We start from the raw sequence: 9531 nt of genomic DNA on the forward strand, positions 1-9531 counted from the left end.
CCGGGAGGGGCAATTTTGGTTCAGTAAAACCCAGCTACCAACACAGATTGCACAAGTGTGGCAGACTGCACTTGTTGCTGTACAGTCCCATTAATTCAACCACCTGAAGAAACACGGTCTACAACTGCCTATACAGAGCAACAACAGGGTCCATGCAGCAAATTAAGTCAGGTTGACTATAATCTATAATATCACATAGGACTATGGCAATAGTGGGAAATCAGGGCTACTAAGCAGATACTCAGAATATCCATACCCGCACAGTTACCCCTAATGGTGGGGATTTCTGACTCTGCTTCCTAGCCCTGCTCCAGACTGGCCTTGATCTTATATCCTCTTGCCCTCTCCCAGGGGAGGCCAATACTGGAGTGTGATTTAATCAAAAGAAATAGACAAACAGGGGAAATCAACACTCTGCCACACAGCACACAGACATATAGACAACAGGAGATTAGGAGGAAAACAATAGCAGTGTGGAAACAACAAGATGATGGGTAAAATACAAAACAACACCAAGCATAAAGGAACTCTTTCTCCACCAAATCTGGGACACCACTTCACACAGACCAAGACAGCAGAAACTATTGTTGGCATGGTAGAAGACCTCTTCTAAGCTAAGTATCAGATGAACAGATGTGATAGGCTTCCTTAAAACATGTGATCCCAGAAGTCTCAAAAGCAGGCTAACAGAGGTTAACTCTTTGTAGCCTGTCTATGTCTTGCAATGCCTGTCAATCCTGTCATGCTGAGCACACTGCTAGTCAGAGCCTGAGTCTGCCTGTGTAGATCCGAAAAACCAGAGAAACCATAGGACAAAGTGTCAGAATCAGCAATGTGAACAGCGTCTTATGACGCCATGACAGTCGGTGAGTTTTGTTTAAAATTCCATGTGAGATCGGGTCATTGTAATGCTGGAAGATCCAGCCACAATCCATCTTCAATGCTTTTACTGATGAAAGGAGGTTTTTACCCAAAATCTCACGATACATGACCCATCTATGTTCCTTTCAATATGGTGCCAGTCATCCTGTCCCTTTTGCATAAAAGCACTCCCAAAGTATGATGTTTAAACCTCCAATTCTTGATGGTTGAAACAATATTCTTTTGGTTGTACTCATCCTTCTTCTTCCAAAAACAGTGAGTGGATTTTATACTAAATATTTTGGTCTCATTTGACCACATTACCTTCTCCTATGCCTCCTCTGGATCATCCAGATGGTCATTGGCAAACTTCCAACTGGCCTGTACATGTGCTGGCATGAGCTAAGGGGACCTTGCGTGTCCTTCAGGATTTTAATCCATGATGGCGTAGTGTGTTACAAATGGTAATCTTTGAGACTGTGGTCCCAGCTCTTTTCAGGTCATTGACTAGGTCTTCCCATGTAGTTCTGTGCTCATTCCTGACCTTTCTCAGAATCATCCTTACCTGACAAGACAAGATCTTGTATGGAGCCAGAGACTGAGTAAGATTGACAATCATCTTATGTTTCATTTTCTAATAATTGACCCAACAGTTGTTGCCTTTTCACCAAGCTGCTTGCCTATTGTCTTATACCCTATCCCAGCCTGGTGCAGGTCTATAATTTTTTCCCTTCTGTACTTTGACAGCTCTTTGGTGTTGGCCATGTTGGAGAGGTTAGGGGTACTTCTCACATAGTGAGATCGCTAGCGAGATCGCTGCTGAGTCAGAGGTTTTGTGAGGTACCAGTGACCTCATCAGCGATCTTGCTGTGTGTGACACTAAGCAGCTACCTGGCCCCTGCTCTAAAATCGCTGATTGATAAACAATGTTCTGGTTCATTCTTTAGTCATCGGGCTCCCGCAGGGCAGCACGCATCGGTGTGTTTGACACCTTACCCAACGACCTCATTCGCGACTCAAAGAGGCGTGCATCTTTGCTGTGTTCCGCGCCCTCTCTGTTCCGATTTGTGATTGCTACTGCGTTCGGATTGGCCGCTTCCATCGATTATTCTGGCTTGTATATCGCAGTACATTTCAGAGGGCTGAATTCACTTGTCCTGGACCGCGTGTAGTAGCAGATCGTAATACAGTCCATTCTGCATTGGGACTGTAGGATGGACAAGGATGGAAAAGGATGGAAGCGCTATTATGTTGCCTTCTCTAATGGCAAGGCCGCCCAGTCACAACGCAGTTACGACCACCAATTGGAGCAGAGGGGGCGCGGAAAAGGCAATGTAGATGCACGCCTATGTTACTAATCAAGATTTGAATCGTGCTATGTTACAGGGTCCCAGCAACCGCCATATCGTTGCTGCATCGTTGGAAAGATCTCACTGTTTGACAGCTCACTAGCGACCCTGTAGCAACGTACCAGCGATCCTGACCAGGTCGTATCGTGGTCTGAATTGCTAGTACGTCGTTTAGTGTGATGGTACCTTTAGAGTGTGATTGATTGAGTGTGTGGACAGGTGTCTTTTATACAGGTAACGAGTTCAATTAGGTGTAATTAATACATGTAATGAGTGTAGCGTACGAGGGCTTCTTAAAGATAAAATAATAGGTCTGTGATATCCAGAATTCTTGCTGGTTGGTAGGTTATCAAATACTTATTTCATGCAATAAAATTCAAATTAGTTATTTAATAATTTAAAAGTCATAGAATATGATTTTCTGAAAAAAAAAAAAAGTTTTATTCTGTCACAGTTGAAGTGTACATACAATAAAAAATACAGACCTCTCCATTCTTTTAGGTTGGAAAACTTGCAAAATCAAGTGTATCAAATACTTTTTTTCTCCATTGAATGTGTCTATGTAACTATGTATTTCAAACAAATCATATCTTTCATTGAAATTTCATTTCCTTAAGGTTCTTTTAATTTAGGTTTTATTATGCCTTCTTTTCTGTTTGTGTTCAGGCATTCTGTTCATTGCTTGCAGTTTCTTATGATTACAAAAATAAAACTTACAATGACCTAGAAAAAAACTATTGAATTGAAAAAAAAATAAAAATAAATAAAAAATGTTAATAAGTTATATATACATGATCTTAAAGGGAACCTGACAACTGATATATGCTGACCAATCAGTGGGCAGCATGTATCAGCCATTGGTTTTATTATCCCAGCCATTTACTTTTGACTTTGTAATGCTGCAGAGTTTTATAGAAAAACATATGTTAATAGCAGGCTGGGGACTGAGGTACATGGCAATATAGTCAGAGAAACGGGCCCTGGTGTCTTCTTACTGCATGCTTGGCACTGGTTGAAATTTACAAATCAATGTGTTTTATTTACAGGTACTATCAACAGATTAATGCATAATGTTTCTGTTAGACTAGTGCCCTTCAACATACGTATGGATTGATGACAGACAAAATTGGAAAAAATGAGAACATGAGCTCTAAAAATAGCATGTCATCACTGAGGATTGGAGCTGTCATATCCATTCCTCCAGTGGTGACACACTATTCTTGGAGCGCATGTTCTCATATTTTTTCACTTTTATCCATTAGCAACCCATGCATCTGATGAAAGTCAGGAGTCTGAGCAAAATGCTATGCGTTTATCTGTAGATTGCACCTGTAAATAAAATACATTTAATTGCAATTTTGATGAGTCCCAAGTCTTCTACATTGTAGCTCCATGGGATGGGACACTAATTTAGCACCAGCCAGTAAGAGTAGTGTTGTGTTTCTGATAACCCTTCCCACATGCTGATGTGACGCCCTGGACTAGCCAGATAGTCACAAACATACCAACACACACACCCCCACCCTAGGCAGTTACAGCAGCCAAACACAAAACCCTTGTTGCCTCCCTCCAGGGTCTGATGTCCACACCAGGTGGGGCGGAGCCAGGCGGTTGGCCCCACCCACCGAGGAGTTCACAGGCCTGGAAGCGGCAAAAGTGACAGATCAGTCTTGGAGGTGAAAGTGAGAGGAGTGAACACTTGGGTGTCTGGGTTGGAGCCCAGACACTAACAGCAAGGTTGGCAGACGGTGGTGGCCGTCTGCAGGAGTTAGTGGAACTCCGCAGAGCCGTAAGGACCGGGGTCGGGTGTCGGCCTGCCGGTACCGGACCGGGGAACGGAGTGAAGCTAAGCACACAGGCAGGGCCATCAGACACTGACCAGGCTTGGAGCCGCCATCAATAGTCAAATCCGAATGTGACAGGAACCTCAGGGGTTTCTCAACTACTAAAGTCCCAATTGAAGGCAACCGTCCACCCAGAGAGGATATACAGCCACCGCCACAGGCTAGAGATCCAAGGGCCAGCGACTGCGGGCAAAACGGGCTCCTACGGCACCTATACGCCGGGGAGCGGACTACCGGTGGGCAACCACAGGAGTCAAGAACATTCATAAAACTGCAGGAAAAGACAGCCACCATCAGCCGTCCGGGGAGCGCACAACAACACTGCAGCCGGCTGCGGGACCCGTCCATCCGGCTGTTTTGGTTTACCAGAGACTCTGTCAGTGATTGTCTGAGTGAGTACACCAGTGCCGTCAGGCACCGCACCGTGCTGTCCCTGCAACCTTGCACCCCAGCCATCCAGCCTCCCCGTTACACAATCGGGCCCCGGGATCACCAACCCCTGCCCACGGAGGGGACAACATCTCAGCTGCACCCTACTATCTCTCCCGGGATCCCCGTTACCAGCAGCGGTGGTTCCATCATCACCACGACCCGTGGGTGGCGTCACGAGCAATCTCCCTAACCATACCATCCCCATTTCACTCACGGGTGAGGAGCGCTGCTCGAGTCCCTGGGTCCGGTCCACCGCTCGAGCCACCGAGCAGCAGCAGCAGAAGCCCCGGACCCGAGCGTGGAAAGCGCGTCCCCTCCGCCCGCGACACTGACACTGACTGACAGGTCTTTTCCTACGTGAGTGTAAAGGCAGAGACCTATCAATTCAGGTCAGTGCATGGGGAAAAGCTGTGTGGACCTGCCTCTCTGACTAGTCTGCCACGCCTCTTAGTTACCAGATGGCTATTAAAGTATGATTTTCTCTGAAACTTAACTGCATTTCAGAGTCAAATATACCTGGCTGGCATAATACAGCCAACGTCCGTTACACGCTGGCCACAGATTGGGCAGAATACTGTATATCAGCTGCCAGATTCCTGTCTATTATGTCTAGAATACTACTCTATATGTTGGCCAAAGACTATAATCACGTTTTGTATTGTTGAAATGTGGTTTCAAGACACATATAATTTAAAATGCTAGCAGAAACTTTATTGATATGGAACGGGGTGTTTCACGGATTAGTAAACTTTCTGTAAACAGGAATAAGGGTCAGTCATTGAACAAAGAGAAAATTGAATTGGATAGAGGAGATTAAATTGGAGCTTTAAGACTATGCAGAACTGTGGGGAGAGGAATAAGCCACATTGGCTCATTAGAGGCCTACTTACTCCAATAGCTTCGTTTATTAAGACATTTTCAGAAATCTGAGCAAGCATTATTCATGAATCTTGTTTTGGTTTACTGCATATGTTGGGATTTCATCTCTTTTTGCTGGTTGTATTGATTTCACTCATGGATGTCATCACTGAACTAAAATCATTTACTAATTACACTAAATTGCACTTAAAACACTGTAAACATATACTGTGTATATATATATATATATATATATATATATATATCTAAAAATCTAATGACCCTATTGTTATAAAAGTGAAGAATAAAATATGACCTATTTGTTCATGTCAAATAATTGTTAGCAAATCCAGATAGGATATCAGCAGCAAGTCCATAATGTGTTTACATGCCCCAAAAGTCTAACTAAAAAAAAACAAGACACGGGTACTGCAAATGCAATAGATCTGGAACACAACCACATTTCTATAGTATTTTGGCTGAAGGTACATTTTATTTTTTTCCTCTAATTCTAACATAAAATACTAATTTAATATTGCTCACCTTGTTATCTATTTGGAAAGACATTTCATATTTGAAATAATTATTGCTGTTTTGAATATTTAAGTAATAAAAGATGTTTAGTTGTATAGATTACTTCAATTTTATTGGGAAAAGTACCAATCTGACAAGAAATCATAACATGATGTTAAACACACAAACAGAGCATTTACAAAAGGAAAGAATGAAAGTTAAACTGGGTCACCCTAATTATATCATTAATTGAGATTATTAACTTATCTCTACCATATGCTTGATGGCATACATCACAAGATTCATTTGTCAAGTTGTTTATGTTCGTACACTGGAAAGGTGGTTACACTCATGCCATTATTTCTTTGTTCTTCGTTAATTGCATTGTCTTTAGTTGAAACATTATTGTATTCACTGACACATCACCATGTACAAATTAGTAATTCAGCATTGTTCCAAATTAGCCTACTCTGTTGCCTTTCTAAATTACAAATATATTCAATAATTCTACATAAAGTCTGACAGCATAGTATAACTGCTCACAAGTCTAAATGCTGAATATACTTTTAAATATATTGAAATAATGTGGTCTTTCATGTTAAATAATTATAATTTTCAAAGAGCTAAGACAAGAGCACTATACAGATTGTTTTGCAGGTAACATTTTGTAACGACACAAAGTCTATTTCACCGTGAAAGCTTTAATTTTAAATAGAAGTCCTGACTTTTACCTTTTGTGCTAAGAATAGTTTTACAGACATACTTACCTATAGTAAGTGCAAATAAATTGTAGGATAGACACTGATTGCTAGAGATGAGTGGATCAAGCAAAATTTGAATTTGGCTGCGCAAGTTTGTTCAGGAAAATTTGATTTGCTGATAAGTTATACTCTGTGAATTTTAAAAAACCTTTTGGTGGGAATCAAGAGATGCGAATAGAACTGGACAGGTGATGATGAGAAGCGTAGAGGCTGGAAAGGGGAGCAGTAAGGTGAGTATAATGATTTTTCTTAATTTTTAACCCCTTAACGACCGCCGATACGCCTTTTAACGGCGACAAATTAGGGTACTTCTTCCTTTCTGCCGCTTTTTAACGGCGGTTGGAAAAAAGGGTCTAGCGCCCCCCAGAGTCAGAAAATTTCCGGGGTCTCAGCTGCCGGGGGTAGCTGAGACCCTGGAGATCATGATTCTGGCCGGTTTTTCCGGTCCCCGCTCACCTGATGACCGGTATACACCATATACCGATGATCAGGTTACAGTAAATGACCGCGCCGGTAAAAAATGATTTATCTCCCATCTGGCATGATCAAACATGCCAGATGGGAAATAAATCTTTTTCCCGGTTCCCTCCGGTCCCCTCGGTATCCCCAAAGTGCCCCCCCCGACCCCCAACCCCCTCCCGAAAATCCAAGATGGCCGCGCGCACCGGCGAGCACAGCAGCGCGCCGGCCGCATTTCCCCCTTTCCTATGGTTTCTATCGCATGTGCCATAACACATGCGACAGAAACCTGCTCCCTAGGCCCTGCCAGGTCCCCCCCTATCCCCCCCGGTGTTCCCCGGTGACATACGTACCTGTCGGAGCGCTGATCCCCCGCGGCCCCCTCCTCCGGCTCCTTCACAGCAGACGCCGGTCACATGTGCCGAGCAGCTGACAGCTTCCTGTGTTGTGAGACGCTGGCTGCTGCTGCTCGGCACTTTGCAGCTGTGACCCAGGGAGGGTGGGTGCAGATTCATTGCACCCACTCTCCTCAAATGGAGGGTCCTCACACCTAGAAAATGGGGGATACGTTCCCTGAACGTGTCCCCCATATTCTAGAAGGTCCAGAGTCGACGTGGGACGTCCAAATGGATTACAGCGGATTTTTTTTTTCTTTTCTTTTCAATAAATTGGTCAATCAGGGAATGTTTTGGGGAGTGTTTTTTCAAATAAATTTTTTTTTGTTGTCAATTTTTTTTTTTATTACTGTCAATTAGTTATGTCTGGTATCAGATAGACGCCGTGACATCACTAATTGCTGGGCTTGATGCCAGGTGACATTACACACCTGCTATCAACCCCATTTATTACCCCGTTTGCCAACGCACCAGGGAGCGGGATGAGCTGGCGCGAAGCGCCAGAATTGGCGCATCTAATGGATGCGCCACTTCTGGGGCGGCTGCGGCCTGCTATTTTTAGGCTGGGAAGAGTCAAATAACCATGGCTCTTCCCATCCTGAGAATACCAGACCCCAGCTGTCAGCTTCACCTTGGCTGGTGATCTAATTTGGGGGGACCCCACGTTTGTTTTTTTTTTTAATTATTTATTTATAAATAATTAAAAAAAAAAACAGCTTGGGGAGCCCTCCAAATTGATCACCAGCCAAGGTGAAGCTGTCAGCTGTGGTTTGCAGGCTACAGCTGTCTGCTTTACCCTAGCTGGCTATCAAAAATAGGGGGGACCCCACGTCATTTATTTTAATTATTTTTTTTTTTCTTTTTGGGCTAAATACAAGGCTAGGCACCCTTTAGTGCCACATGAAAGGCACTAAAGGGCGCCAGCTTAGAATATGCAGGGGGGTGGGACGTTATATATGTTTGACATCTATCCATTCATCCATTGTAGCATTTTAGGCTATGTGCCCACAATCAGGGTTTGCAGCGTTTTGGACGCAGAGTGTTTTCCCTGCGTCCATAACGCTGCGTTGTGCAGTAGAAGCACAGTGGAAGGATTTTTGGAGATCCCATGCCCACTGTGCTTCTTTTCTCCGCAGCATAAACAGACCTGTGGCGCAGCTTCCCGAGCCTCAGCATGTCAATTTATGCTGCGGAGATGAGTGTGCTCTGCAGGTAGCATAGAGCTCCACAGCAGCCTGAACCCAAATCGTGGGCATGGGTAGCTGCGTTCTCCCGTGGACAACACTCACATCTCTGCAGGAAGGCTGACACTGTGTACTGGACGCCGTGTCGCTGGATCATGGCCACATAGCCTAAAAGAGAGAAATTTGTTGCAACAGCAACATTTTTGTGAAGTACCTGTGGATTCAAAATGCTTACTATACTTCTGAATAAAATCCTTGAGGGGTCCAGTTTCCAAAATGGAGTCACTTGTGGGGGGTTTCTAATTTATAGGTACCCAAGAGGCCCTGCTAATGTGACATGGTGCGCGCTATTTATTTCAACTTTTCCAAAATTCAAATGGTGCTCCTTCCATTCCAAGCCCTCCCATATATCCAAACAGAGGTTTTTGGCCACATATGGGGTATCCCTGCGCTCACAAGAAATTGGATAACAACCTGTGGGGTCCACGTTTTGTTGTTGCCTCTTGAAAAAGTGAGAAATGTGATGCTAAAGAAACATTTTTGTGAAAAAAATGAAAATTTTCAATATGGCAACCTAAGCTTGACAAATTCTGTGAAGTATTCGTGGATTCAAAATGCTCAATATACACCTAGATAAAAGCCTTGAGGTTTCTTGATTCCAGAATGGGGTCACTTGTGGGGGGCCTCCACTGTTTAGGCACTTTAGGGGCTTTCCAAATGTGACATAGCGTCCACTAATTATTCCAGCCAAATGTTCAGTCAAATTGCACTCCTTCCCTTCCAAGACCTGCCGTGTGCCCAAACAGTTGATTTACACCACATATAAGATATCACCAAACTCAGGAGAAATTGCAGAATACATTTCATGGTGATTT

This window comes from Anomaloglossus baeobatrachus, chromosome 4, assembly GCF_048569485.1.
Source record: "Anomaloglossus baeobatrachus isolate aAnoBae1 chromosome 4, aAnoBae1.hap1, whole genome shotgun sequence".
Lineage (NCBI taxonomy): Eukaryota > Metazoa > Chordata > Amphibia > Anura > Aromobatidae > Anomaloglossus > Anomaloglossus baeobatrachus.